The sequence below is a fragment of the Magallana gigas genome, chromosome 9, assembly GCF_963853765.1.
Source record: "Magallana gigas chromosome 9, xbMagGiga1.1, whole genome shotgun sequence".
Classification (NCBI taxonomy): domain Eukaryota; kingdom Metazoa; phylum Mollusca; class Bivalvia; order Ostreida; family Ostreidae; genus Magallana; species Magallana gigas.
The window spans coordinates 10,315,789-10,331,027 of NC_088861.1; the positions used below are offsets into that span (position 1 = coordinate 10,315,789).

General features: G+C 32.9%; 1 long non-coding RNA gene across 1 annotated transcript; it reads right to left on the reverse strand.

Annotated features, from left to right (window-relative positions):
* Positions 1-2,250: 2,250 nt before the first annotated feature.
* Positions 2,251-11,707, reverse strand: LOC117680362 (uncharacterized). The gene is made up of 3 exons (XR_010709502.1): positions 11,597-11,707; positions 10,773-10,845; positions 2,251-7,115 (listed from the first exon to the last, which is right to left on the reverse strand). It is a non-coding gene; the product is annotated as an uncharacterized lncRNA (long non-coding RNA).
* Positions 11,708-15,239: the final 3,532 nt, after the last annotated feature.

A 15,239-nucleotide genomic window follows, 5' to 3' on the forward strand; every position in this document is an offset into this window, starting at 1 on the left:
AAAGAATCAGAATGTTACTTTGGATCTCTCCTTCAATCGATTTTCTTCCGTGACAAAGGATACATTTGAGCAGATCGCTTCCTATTCCAACGTGACTTCAGTAATTCTCCATCACAATGACATAACTGAGGTTGGAAATCTAGCATTTCATGGATTATCAAATTTATGCAGTTTAGACCTCTCTAGCTCTAATCTTGAAAAAAATAAGTTCGGTACTGATGCGTTTCGTAATATGTCTAAACTTCAAATTCTCAAAATTCATATAAACAACTTCCAATATCAAGGTTATCCGGATATTTCACTGTCTAGGCTTCATTCCTTGATTTTTTTGAAAATTGACATCTTTAATAAATTTTCTTTCTCAAAAGCATTTCAAAATCTGATAAATTTATCTCAATTAAAATTCAATATCCTAGGTGAGTTTAGCTTGACAGATTTATCTTTTTACGGACTTAACCGTTCTCCAATTCGAAGCATAAATATGGATTTCAAAAATCACGTAAAATGTGACGTAACAGAAGATCTTTTCTGCTCTTTTCCGTATTTAAGCGATGAAATTCTCATAAACTTCGGCGGCAAATGCAACGTATCTATTTCACTTAGGTCTCTTAAATGCTTACAAAACCGTGAGATTAAAAATATTTTTATGTATGAAAATAAATAAATTGTTGCAACTGATATAGTTAACCTAGATTATTGGTCAATGGAATTTCTAATCAACATCTGTGTAAGGGCTCTCTCATTGGGAAATAACGAGATAACTATCGTGAAGACAAATATTTATAACACAACATTATGGAACTGTTTAGAATACCTTGATTTTAGTGGGAATAATATGCATATTGTCGATTTTACAATCGATATGACTCTTTTAACTCTTCCAAGGATCCGGAACATGAATCTGTGCTGCAACAACAAACCTTCTCGTCAAAACGAATTCAAATACGAGCGACTCCATATTCCAAAAAGAGGTTATACTTCAATTAATATCACATTACCAACACATTTGGAAGTTCTTGACTTTTCTGAAAATTACATTCATCACGTAAAAAGATTGGTTCCTCAAATTGAAGTAACAGGAGAAAAATTGCAAGAATTGTATCTCAAAAGAACCAATTTCCCTTTTGGCGTTGCACGTATGCTTAACTTTAAGTCTTTGCTTAAACTTGATTTATCAGAAAACAGTTTTCAACGTATTCATTTCAATATTCTTCAACAGGCTCCAAATCTTCGCCATTTTTTTGCTGTGAATGTCAGATTAAATGAAACACCTTCATTAATTTCTAAAAGCTTATTTTCTAATCTAAAAAATCTATCAACAATCGATATTTCAGAAAATAGTTTGACCTCTTTGCCTAAATCATTACTAAATGATCAAAGACAATCTCTTTTAGAAATTAAACTGGACCTCAATAGGTTTTCAGTGACGCCAAGTTTTTTAATGGAGCTTGAAAATTTAGAAATACTTTCAATTCGATATAACTTACTTTCGAAATTTTCTGAGAGAGATCAAATTTTATTCAAATCATTGAAAAATATATCAATCTACATAGAAGGGAATCCGATTTCTTGTGCATGTCTAAACTCTCGGTCTTTGAAATGGATGAAAAATCATCAATACGTATTTTCAGATATAAGCAAAGTTTTATGCGTGGAAAATAAATCTTCTATTGTTAAACTGTTTAACGAACAAACCTGGAGGAAATTTGAGCTGAACTGCCAGACAAACGAATTGCTTATCTTTTCTGTAGGATTGCTGGCATTAACAATTTTAACATTATCTATTACCGCTGCTATTAAAAGATATCGCGTTCATTTGGAATACATGTATGTCATTCTACGACTTAAAAACAGATGGAAAGGTATTAATCCACAATGTAAAAATGAGTTTCTTTACGATGTGTATGTTTCATACAATGATGCAGATTATTCGTGGATCATTAGAATATTGTATCCGAAATTGAACGTTTTGAACATAAAAACCTGGTTTGGAGATAAGGATTCGATTCCAGGACGTTGGGAATCGGAGGAGATAGTCAGCTGTATCAACGAGAGCAGAAAAGTGATGTTTATTATGAGCGAGAGTTTTCTTGAAAGGGGGTGGCACTCGTATGCTGTTCAAATGGCCATAACCCATGCATTTCATAACCAACGTCAAGGATCTATCGTGGTTATCATTAAAGATGGACTTTCTCTGGATAGGCTTCCAAACGAAATCAAAAACATTTGGTGGTGTATTGGATTGGATTAATTAATTCAGTTTTAATTGCTTTTTAATATCTCTCATTAGTACCTTGAAAATTGGGCTTCTCCCCATGCCACTTCCATTTAGCGCCTCGAGGTGAAAATGTGATTAAGCCTGGCGATCGTTAACGCTGACAATACATGATTGATCATAATTTCTTTGATCTCTGATTAGTGGATATAAAGATAACAAGACGAAACCTATTTTTTGTGTTTTTTTAATGTACAACTACTGTGAAAAAGAGTCTCTCATGGTCATCGAAACTCATGGTAAATGTAGCATTCGATTTCACTTTTAGTTCATTTTAGAGAGTATTTAAGGAATGCTATCGGAATTTAAGGATTTAAGTGGTAGCCCCAGTGGTAGAAACGCTGGATTGCGCTTATATGTTTCTCAAGGAATCAGCTTCATGAAAATATGACAATCGTGCTCAAATGCATCGAACATGATGTTTGACATTCATTTGGTTTGTGATGTAGATTGAAGTTAGTGGCAAAAGCTGAAGTCGATATTGTTCCATATTTTCCTCATTGTTAGTCTAATGCAACAAATATATCTGTGAGCCAATGCTCACTAGTGATACCCCCGCTCTGATGTGAATATGCAAAATAAGAAAAGTCGACATTTAACAGAAAGCTGGCATCCGATTCAGAAAATATATCCCACAATATGGCATGCCTAAACAAATAGTGTGTTAAAATTTCAAGCATCTGCGATAAATAGCTGCTGAGAAATCTTTGACGAAAATTTGTTTGAAAATTTTGGCTAAAAATAAACAAAGTACTCATTGAACAGGAAGTTGATGTCCGATTGGTACAAAAATACATCCCACGATATAGCATGCCTATACAAATACTGTGTAAAAATTTCAAGCATCTGCAATAACCAGTTGCTGAGAATTCTTTGATAAAAATTTGTTTGAACATTTTTGATTAAAATAAACAGTCGTCATTTAACAGGAATTTGACGCCGATTGGTACAAAAATATATCCCACAATATGGCATGCCTAAACAAATAGTGTGTTAAAATTTCAAGCATCTGCGATAAATACTTGCTGAAAAATCTTTGACGAAAATTTGTTTGAAAATTTTGGTAAAAAAATAAGCAATGTCGTAATTTAACAGGAAGTTGACGTCCGATTGGTACAAAAATAAATTCCAAGATATAGCATGCCTTAACAAACACTGTGTAAAAGTTTCAAATTTTTGTTACGGACGGACAGACAGACAGAAGGACAGACACACATACACACAAGGGTAAAACAGTATACCCCCTCTCCTTCGGAGCGGGGGTATAAATATCATAATTAGGTAATACTGATGCTTTGTTGATAAACAAATCGGAATGGATGGTGTGACGTTATTGTTTAGAGTTCGATAGCACTCTCATAACAGCGGGGAATTTAAATTTCATGCAAGCAAGCACAATATTTCTTACATTTTTCATTGTTCCGGGGGATTTATTGAAAATAAATACGATTTACAATCATAGTTGATGTTAATTAAATGATTCATTGTGCTACATATTTCTTTCCCCTTTAATACATTTTCCCAATACTGTCATATTGACCAGGCCTAGCTAAGGCCTGACTGAACCTCTGACCCAGTGGCCATGAATTTCTCAACGTTGGCAGTGGACCATATAAAGACCATAATCATGCATGAAGTGTTTTTCCAACCTAATAATAAATGAAAGTAAGACGATTTTAAAAAAATAGCTTTTTTGCATATGTACCCGCAATTAAGGGTAGAACTTAAGACATGAATTTTATAATTAAGATTCATCTTATCATACAGATTATTGGCATTGTAGTTTTCAAAGAAGAAGTTGAAAATGTAAAAGTATTTACGGATGACGCACATCGACAGAGGAAGACCGACGGAAATAGGTAACCTGGGTGACTCATTTGACCTAAAATCGGAGAGGGCTACATCATTGCAGCTATTTTGGAAAGTTGAAAAAAATTTAATTCTCCAATTTACAAAAATATTTATCCCATAAAGGAAAAAAGAAACACCAAGGCTCAATGCAAATATCATTAAGAAATATACAACCAAAAGACTGTTAATAGAAACGTTTTTGCAAATGAAAAAAAAATGCAATTATTTGTTTGATAATGATAGGAAAGTGATATTTCAATGTTTGGAACATTCATTACCATCTGTGTTCTCTTTTCAATATTTCTTTATCTAAGAAAAACACCTTTACATATTTACCAACTTTTAAAAACTTGAACACAACATTTTTCAGGAAGTAATATGTACATCTACATTCTATTTACATATCGAATGTTTCAAATCTATGAACATAAATGCGTACAATGCAATAATATATTTTTGTGTTATGCCTTTTCTAATATGTAAATATTTAAAAGTTCAATTAAAACATAGAAGAGTATATCAATTTCTCAGGAATACAATTATAGATATTTCAAACTAACAGCGATAATAGGAAAATAAACATATGCTAAGACACAGAAAATGTTTATTCAGATACTAAAACATTTGATAAATTCAAGAGTAACGTTTCTTCATTTGTTTCATCTTCCGGCCATCTAAGATGCTCAATCCACCACCATATGTGTTTGAATTTCTTCGGAAGTCTTTCCAGAGGAAGTCCATCTTTAATTATAACCACGATAGATCTCTGACGTTGGTTATGAAATGCGTGCGTTATGGCCATTTGAACAGCATAGGAGGACCATCCAATGTCTAGAAAACTCTCGCTTATAATAAACATCACTTTCCTACTTTCGTTGATACATTTAATTATTTCTTCCGATTGCGAAACTCCTGGAATAGAGTCTCTGACTTTAAACCATGCTTTAATGTTTAAAATTTCTAATTTTGGATTTAAATTGTTTGCAACCCAAGAGGTGTCATCATCATTATAGGAAATGTACACATCATACTGAAAATCTCCTTCTACGCAAACGTGATCGCCTACAGGAATTAACCTTTGTTTTAATCTTAAAATAACATATTCCAAATGAACATGGTATTTTTTAATAGCACCTATTATGATCAGTGTTATCAATGTTGATACTATCAATACAATAGAAAAAATTAGCCACTCGGTGGCCTGACAATCAAGTTCAAATTTCCACCATTTCGATTCGTTGAATAATTCATCAGTAGCGCTTTTACTCCCCACACATTTAGTATTAAAAAGATCCGCAAATAAGTGTTGGTGATCTTTCATCCATTTCAAAGACTGAATTTTTGAGCATGTGCATGAAATCGGATTTCCCTCTAGATATATTAAAACATCGGTCAATGATTCAAATAATTTTTGGTCTTCCTCGTTGATGTTCGATATCAAGTTGTATCGTACATAAAGAGCCTTTAGATTTGTTAACTGCTTAAGAGAACTTGAAAGGTAAGAAAACATATTATGGTCTAAATAAAGTTTCTCTAAAGATTGCTTTTGGTCGCTCAGTAATCTCTGTGGTAAAAAAGTTAAGCTGTTTTGTGAAATATCAAGATTTGTCAGATTTTTTAGATTTTTAAACAGACTTTCAGAAATCACACTGAAATTTAAACGGACGTTCACTGCACGTAATTGCCGAATATTCTTCACTCCCTGAAATATATAAGGATTGATATTTGAAAAATCATTTTCAGATAAATCAAGAATTTTTAAGGAAGGAAAGCTTAATACGCTTTTTAGCCTTAGAGGGAAATTAGTTTTTGCAAGACGCATTTCTTCTAGGTTTTCAGCAATAATTGTAACATCCTTGATCAATTCATCAGGAGGGCGGTGAATGTAATTATTGGAATAGTCCAAAAATCTAAGATTCCGTGGTAGAGTTAGGTTTATAGAGAAACCTACATAGTGTGTTGCAAGCAAATTTTGATAATTACTTCTTGAAACCAAATTCCGAGGTGTTAGGACATTGCAACATAAATCCAAGTTTTGGAGCAAGGGGAGAGTTGAATATGATGCAAGCGTATAAGAATCAACAGACTGTAAATCATTATTGCTCAGACCTAAGTTGTTTAAACAAGACCACAACGTTGTGTGCATAATATTCGTCATAATTTTGTGAATAGAGTTGTTGTCTAAAAGTAGCACCCTGACACAGATATTGACAAGATATTGAAATGACTCATTATCTAAGTTGATTAAGTCAATTGCAAGATTTTCTTTGTTTCCTTGCATATCAAGGTGCTGAATCGTTCGATTCTGCAAACATTTTAAGGACTTTAATGCAGTATGTACATTGCATTTACCGCCAAAATCTATTCGCATTTTCTCATTTAAGTATGGAAACGAGCAAAATAGATCTTCTGGTACGTCACAATTGACATAATTACTAAATTCCATGTTTATACTGTGGATTGGAGATAATCTTAGGCCCTGAAATGATGCATTTGTTAGTTCAAAATCATTAATAATTTCGAATTCCAGTTAAACTTTTTAGATTTTCAAACGGTATATCTGGGTATCCTAAACCTTGAAAATTGTTCTGGTGGATACGAAGAATCTTGAGGTTATCTAGATTAGAAAATGCGTCTGCATCAATTTTACTTTTTTCAAGAAGCGTGAACGAGACATCCAAACTGCATAAGTTTGACAGTTTTCGAAATGTCTTGTTCTCAATCTTTGTAATATAGTTGTGATGAAGAATGACAGAAGTCACATTGGAATAGGCTGCTATCTGTTGAAATGTTTCTTCTGTCAGGTTAGAAAACAGATTGAAAGATAAATCTAGAGTGACAGTGCCATTTTCTAACTCAGATGGTATCGCTGTTGGTAATTTGGAGATGTTAAAGCCACTGCAGTTCCACAGTAATCCTACGTTTCCACAATCGTCAACAATTTTGTGTGAAAGTAGGCAATTTTCTGTCATCAATAGCAGTGCACTATCTGTAAATGCAAATATTCGTGATATTATTGCAAAACATCATTTTATATTATGAACAGCGGATTATATGCAACACGGTGTCTAGCTATTGCAAGTTAACAACCACCCAAAAAATCATAAAATTGATGTTTACTAATGCATTTTAGTAGGATTGTCGTGGTAATTTTTATTTCTACTATATTTATTTTCTTTTGAATGAGAACTTTGCATAAAGTATAAAGAAATAGAAAAATATTAAAATGGTTACGCTAAAATATTTTTACTAAATTATGGTTTATGACTAAATTACATTTAACAGGAGGCCCATGGGCCACATCGCTCACCTGAACAACAATTCCTTGTAAATTATATTTCTATTTTTAACTTTAAACCCCTATCTTGGGCCCCAGTATATTGGTCCGGGGTTTGCTTTAAACAATTTAGAACCTACACTATTTGAGGATGTTTGCGTAGTAATCTAACAGATTGTAACATTGTTGTTCTCAAGAAGATTTTTAAACATGTTTCCTATATATTTCTATATTAATCTTTTAACCCCTCTTGGTGCTCCTGTATACAACAGGGGGTAACGATTTTAACAATTTAGAATCGACCATGGCCAAGAATGTATTCATACTTATATCCCAAACTGTTGCATTGAGATCTTGAGAAGTTTTTTAAAAACATTTTTCTATATGTGTTAAACTTTGAACCCCGCCTAAATATTCGCTATACATGTATATACAAGCTTTTGTGTAAATATTAGCATATCGGTGCAGTAGTTCTTGAGAAAAGGATTTTTAAACAATATGCCTATGTAGTTCTATGTTAAACTCTTTACCCCGCCTTGAGCCCCAGTTTTGGCCCGAGGCGCACGATTTTTACAATTTGGAATATTTCCTATACATACAAGCTTTTGTGTAAATGTTGGCATTTCTGATGCAGTGGGTCTTGAGAAGAAGATTTTAAAACATTTCACTACTGCATTTTTATGTTAAACTTTGAACCCACCTTGGGCCCCGGTTTCGGTCCGAGGCGCACGGTTTTAACAATTTAGAATATTCACTATACCGGTATATACAAGCTTTTTTGAAAATGTTGGCATTTTTGGTGCAGTGGTTATGGGGAAGAAGATTTTAAACATTTTTCCTATGTATTTCTATGTTAAATTTTGAACCCCGCCTGGGGCCCAAGTTTTCGCTAGGGAAGTCATGATTTTTACAATTTAGAATCTTCACTATATATTCAAGCTTTTTGTAATATATCTGGTGCATTGGTTTTTTAGAACTTTTTTTAAAGATACACACCCTATATTCACTGTTTTGCAATTATCTCACTTTTAAAAAAGGGATTAAGGCCTTTATTTAAACAATTTAGAATCCCCTTCCATAAAGATTCTTTGTACCAAGTTTGGTCAAAATTGGCCCAGTTGTTTTAAAAAAAAGGTTAAAAATGTGAAAATTTTACAGACGGACACCGGGTGATCAGAAAAGCTCACTAGAACCTTTGGTTCGGGCTAGCTAAAAAATCTATGATAGATCCGATGGTTAATTTGTTGATCATCTGACCTCCTTTAAATATAAACTTATCAAAACTTTTAAATATTAAACTTGATAAAGAGAATTATTTTATAATCACGATTAAAATAATAGTAAGTTTTAACATTTCGTAGCTCATATGCCTTCTCATCATAAAATAAGACAGCAGTTACAATGTAATAAAATCAATTACCCGTAACGAAACGAATTTGGGGGGTTTTTTTTGCCGTGCTTAAAATATAAGGACACTTTTTGCAATATACTTATGTTAGTTTTAAGTAACAAAGAGCCAGAACCGTTAGAATGTCGGTGTCTGAATTGTTCCTCTTGCAGGTTTTCGTACTTTTAATCTGCTGCTCATACGTGCTGCCATTGTTTTAAATATTAAGCAATCCGAAATAATCGTTATATAGCAATCATTTTATTTCAATGAGTGTTTTGTCAGATAAATCGGCAATCTTATACAATCCGAAAGCTCTGAACGAAATTCGATTAAACCAAAAGAGTGTTCATATCAAGCAAAGGTCAAGGTCTCGGGTCGAACACAGAGGTCAAGATACATCGTTCTTAACCTTTTTGAGTCGGGTGGAAATTAGTAACCTCAACGGCAAGACGCATAAATGTGTTTATTCCATACAGTAAAATCTTTATATCGGATACATGTAAACACTTAGAACTTTGGTTCATTGTATAATTTTTGATATTGATATCTTTACCCCCATAGAAGACTTCTAAAGTACAGATCCGATCAAGTCGAACACCAGAGTAAACCCGAACTAAACCTCGTATTTACTTTTGGGTTTTACTTATGGTTAACTCTGGGTCTGCTTATTGAAAAATTGCGTGACTTGGGTTTGACTTCGGGTTTACTCGAGGTTTACTTTGAGTTTATTCGGGATTTGCTTTTGGGGTCAAATCTACTCGCTGAAGCAGACCCGTCTTTTATCTCATCATCTTACTGCCTGTAATGCTTGTCCCAAATATATTCCGAATACACATGTAGCGTCTGCTTGCAGGGGTATACTTCTGATTGGGGTTTACGCTATGTATCCACTCTTGGTTTACCCTGGGTCCAATCTAGTAAACCCAGAGTAAACCCCAAAAGTAAACTCAGGGTTAAGTTGGGGATTACTTTCTGTTAAATTGGGTCTGATCAGTATTGTTTTGGACAATAAAACAACTATCTGGAAATGTCAATTCCAATTGTATGTAGGCATACAAGTTTCTTTAAAGTTTAACATACCTCCCCAATTATTGAAGCCTTTAAAATTTTACACAATCGCAATTAGGGACACTTTCCCTCCGACTTGTTACTGTTATAATACCATAGTATTGAGGGTCCGTATGTTAAGTGTAATTGGGATAAAACTGACAAACAAGAGGGAAAGTGTAGCTGCTTGCCAAAAAAATGCTATTTTGCATTTTACATATTTTAAAACAGTAAAATATACACCCAATTATGGTTGTATAGTTGTTAACTTTGATAATAGTAAAAATAAACAACAATTATACAGAGAAGGTCAGACTCTCTACTCCTTTTTTGTAAGCCGATGGATGTCAAGCATATTTTGTTTTTCAATTATATGAAAAGAAAATATTGCACTTTTTATTATCCTCTTTCATAACTACGCTTCAAATGCGTGGTAAAAAGCGGGCTAGATGTAATTAAAGACACAACCTTATAACTTATTGAGAATGACCTACTAAATTCTGTAATCTGTCGATTGTCAGAAACTGTTTACTTTCAGAGTGTAAGAAAATGCAAGGTCATTAAATGTTGTATGATATGAAGTTAAAACGGCATGCAAAATCATCATAAAATATGGAAGTCAACATCCGGTAAATTATCAATCGTTTATCATGTCCGTATACACATCCAATATATTTAAATCATTATTTTTAACGTATTCTTCATTTGTATCTCGAGCACAAAAAAATGCGTGCATATGTCATATTTTCAAACGTGCAAAAGTACAAATACCGGTTCAAGCGTTTATGTGCTTATATTTAACAAGTATATTGTGTAAGTCTGTTTGTCCTTAGACTGTTTTTGGTATTTGTGCCTCCTGACAATCCATAAATTACATTCTACGTAAGTTTCATTTGAAAATACGATTATGTATAGGATAGTGAACTACTTACAACAAAAGAATGCAAGTATCAAACTGAATCGCTGTTTGCACTTCATAGTTTGCTTTTCATATCATCACAACACCTAAAACAAAATGAAAATAGATATCAATTAAAAAATAGGTACATTTCTTTTTGCGATGTAAAAAAAACCCTGATTATTTTCCTTTTTCATCGTGAATTGACCTGTTGACCTTAAAGGGGGGGGGGGTTCTTTCCTTGCGGTTCGTAAATTAACTGATTTATCCCATAATGAGTTCACTGAAAAAGAACCGTTCAAGCCCTATCCTAAATATAGAACCTTTGAACATAGGGCAAAACGTTTCATACTTTTTGTAAAGGATTTCATGCTCATTCAAAAAAAAAAAAATTAAAATTCCGTACCAGATGTTCAGAAGTAAAATATAATATAAATGCAAATTTTGCAATATAAAGTTAAAGTTTAATGGTTACCCTAACTACTTAGTTTGTATGCTAGGTGCCCAGGATTCTAAAAAATAAATAAACGTTTGTTCAATTTACATGTATGTTAAAAGATCACCAGCAAAGAGGTGCACTAAGACTGCATGCTAGATGACCCGGAGACAAAAATTAAAAAGTATGTTCACTGAAAAAAACAAAAGAACACGAATATCGATAAAATTGTATTAAACTGTATTAAGCGCTAATACATGTACAAGCATTTTCAATGTTTGTTTACGTACCAAGTAGTTCCAGTTATGTAAAATCTTTTAAAAATACTGCTTACTGGTAAATTCTTTCAAATGGCAAAGTAGGTTATATGCAAGCAAAAGATTGTCATCAATTAGGAAAGGAGAGAGAAAATATGTACTTACAAATTGCACATGATATATGCCTGGCTCTGTAAATGGAAAAACCCAAATGCCGTGAATGACAGCGCCTTTGTAAAGAATCAAGCTTTACATTGTGTTTGTATTCAAGCTAAACGTGTATGAAATTACACGCTCTATATACTGTTCACTATCAAATTAAGTGGACAAAAGTTTCGATGTTGTATAGTGTAAAGTAATAGATGGATAACAAGGAAGTGTTAAAAAGTTAAGAGAAAACATTCCCTCCGAAGGCCGTAGGCCAGAAGAGGGGATGACTTCTCTAAACAACTAACAAATTGATCATTCGACAATTACGAAAAGTGTAAATTTAAGTCTTTTTTATTTTAAGCAAAAATTAATGGCAATGCAAGGTCTTTTTTATTCTAAGAAAAAAAACATCATTTTATTAACAGTGTAAGGGGGGATCCATGCGCGGATCCAGAAAGGTTTTCCGGGGAGGGGGCATATTTGGCAATTTTATAATGTAATTAAAAGAAATTTGAACCTCAAAGAAAATTTAACCCATTCATATATTTAACAGTGCCATAATGCAATAATTTTACCAAACATATCTTTTATTCAATGACCTTTTCAAAGATTCAGATGAAGATATTTTCAAACCCAAAGTACGTTTAAAAGTTCCAGTTAAGGGAAAGACACAGATAGCGTGTTGAATGATATGTTGAAATTTGAGTGATGTACCAAATGATTATTTGTTAAAGAAATGAAATAGGATATTTATGGAGTCCCAGTCGAACGAAATTCCTGCTATTGTTAAAACCAATGAAAAGGGGTATCAACGATTTGTGGAACCTACATTTATCTTAGATGTTGAAAGTAAAGGATTTCCAAGTCATGGTTTGCAAGACAAACGGAATAAAAATCTTAATTGGCTGTTATTTTATTCAACTTGTGGTTACTTAGGAAAGAGAAGATCTAAAAGTGTGTGTGATTCCAAATCTATCAAAATTTTAACAAGAAGCCTAAGGGCCACATCGCTCACCTGAGCAACAATTGCCTTAACTCTGATCAAATAAGCATTACGGTATCAAAATCAAAATATCTTGACAACTAAGTACAGTAGATCTTGCTCAAATTTTAAATTTTAAAAATCTGCTGATTTTTATCCACATATTTTTATTCGTAATATCAAGCTCCTTTTGTTCTTGTACCTGTAAGAAGAGTTTTCTCTATTCCTTTATACCCCACCCCTCCCCACTTTATGGCCCCATTTTTCTCTAGGAAATCATAGTCTGATCAAATTTTAATCTGCACAACCTGTGTTTTCACACAAGTTACTACTTTCTGGACTGAATACTTTCCCAGAACATTTTTAAAGATTTTCTCTATTTATTCCTATGTTAAATTTCATCCCCCCATTGTGCCCGACCCTACCCCCCCCCCCTCCCCAAAACACAGTGACCATGATTTAAACAAACTCGACTCTTCTGATGATGCTTACACTCAAATTTGAGCTTTTCTGGCCTACTGGTAATAGTTTTTGTGAAGAAGATTTAAAAAGATTTTTTCTACATATTCCTATGTAAAAATTCATCCCCAATTGTGGCTCACCCTACCCTCAGGGACCATGATTTAAACAAACTTGAATCTACACTATCTGAGGATTATTCCACTCCAATTTGAGCTTTCCTGGCCTAACAGTTTTTAAGATATATATTCCTTTGTAAAAATCCATCCTCCTATTGTGGCCCCACCCTGCTCATGGGAACCATGATTTGAACAAATTTGGATCTACGCTGTCTGAGGATGCTTCAACACAATTAGCAGCGTTTCTGGCATAATAGTTTTTGAGAAGAAGATTTTTAAAGATTTCTCTGTACATTCCCATGTAAAACGTGATCCCCCTCATTGTGGCTCCATCCTACCCCCGGGGACCATTATTTGAACAAACTTAAGGAATGAGTCTTCTCGTTATCAACCATACTTCTTATAATAAGAAATTCAAGAAATTTTGACACAGTCAAACAGATCATATTACCAAATGATTCTATCAGTTTAATCAAATTTGACCGTTTTGTTTTCGCATAAAGGTCAGGTCAAGTGACTACCTTTTTCCTCAACGTAAAGGATGATAAAAATAATGTAGCACTTAGAAATTCTGTTGACATTTGTTAAAGATTTGAAGATTCTATTCTTCGATGAAATGATAGAATATCAGAATGTCTATCAGCTTATACTACTAAATTGGAAAAAAATATTTATATTATAATTGATATTGCTTGGCCCGCATTTTCTCTAATTTTCTTAAATTTTGAAGACATTTTGATCATTCTTTTAATGCTTCCAAAAATAAAATATTTCTGATTAATATGTATTATGAAGACTTTATATAAGTATATTAACTGACAGAAAAGCTAATATATTGACCATTTAATAACAGATAAAAACTGATTGATTTTAGTGAGTTTTTCACAAAAATTAATGTATAAAAAGGGCGCTTTAAAAAGCTTACAAAAATGTAATTTGATAGGCAATTTATATTTTAAAAACATATTCTAAAACCCAAGTATCATATCATTAGTTCACATTAGTAAAAATATCCAACATTAATGTTATTATTAAAATGCTTAAACAGACTCATTAATTTGCAGCAATTTTGAATTGCAAAACATGTGATATTTTCCTACGCCGATATTATGCCAAAAATATAGTCCTTGATAGATTCTAAAATCTAAACATTGATTACTTTTTCTACGCCAAGTTGTATGATAATAAAAAAAAGAAAGAAAAATATACTATTTTAATTTCCTTTCATCATGATTTAATGAACCATTAATCAAATTTACGTTTGACAGATCGAAAACCAGAAAAGACTCCTTCCTTAAATCTACAGTTCCTGAGGCTGCCTCAACACAAGTTTAAGCTTTTCTGGTCTATTAGTTTTTTAGAAGAAGATTTTTAAAGATTTTCTCTATACATTCCTATGTAAAAATCAATTTCCCCATTGTGGCCCCACCCTACCCAGGGACCATGATTTGAACAAATTTGAATCTACACTACCTAAGGATGCTTCTAGACAAGTTACAGCTTTTCTGGCCTTATAGTTTTTTAAGAAGAAGATTTTTGAAAAAAACCAACAAATTTTCATTAATTCTAAATTATCTCCCCTTTAAAGAGGGTGTGGCTCTTCATTTTGACAAATTTAATTCCCCTTTACCCAGTGATGCTTTGTGCCAAGTCGGTTGAAATCTGCCCAGTGGTTCTGGAGAAGATGAAAATGTGAAAAGTTAACAACAACGCCAACGACAACGCAAACGACGACAGACAACGGACAAATTTTGATCAGAAAAGCTCACTTGAGCTTTTAGCTCAGGTAAGCTAAAAAGGAGACATTTCTCTTGAAATTTTATTCTAGTGTAAATGTGTAGTGGATACAATATTCTATTAGTATCATGATTCTTTGTTGTGTTGGAAAAACATGTTTCAACATTTTGTTGTTTTTTTTTCAATTATTGTTTTATTCACTGTTGGAAATTTGGATATCAATACAAAGACCGATATTATTGACGTTTTAAAACTAATTCATCAATCCACGAGAGTGTGGCAACCTTCAAATTTGATATGGATTATATCTACATTCTCTTCGGGTATAGTTTTTAAAAAGATGAAGCTCATAAAACACGTT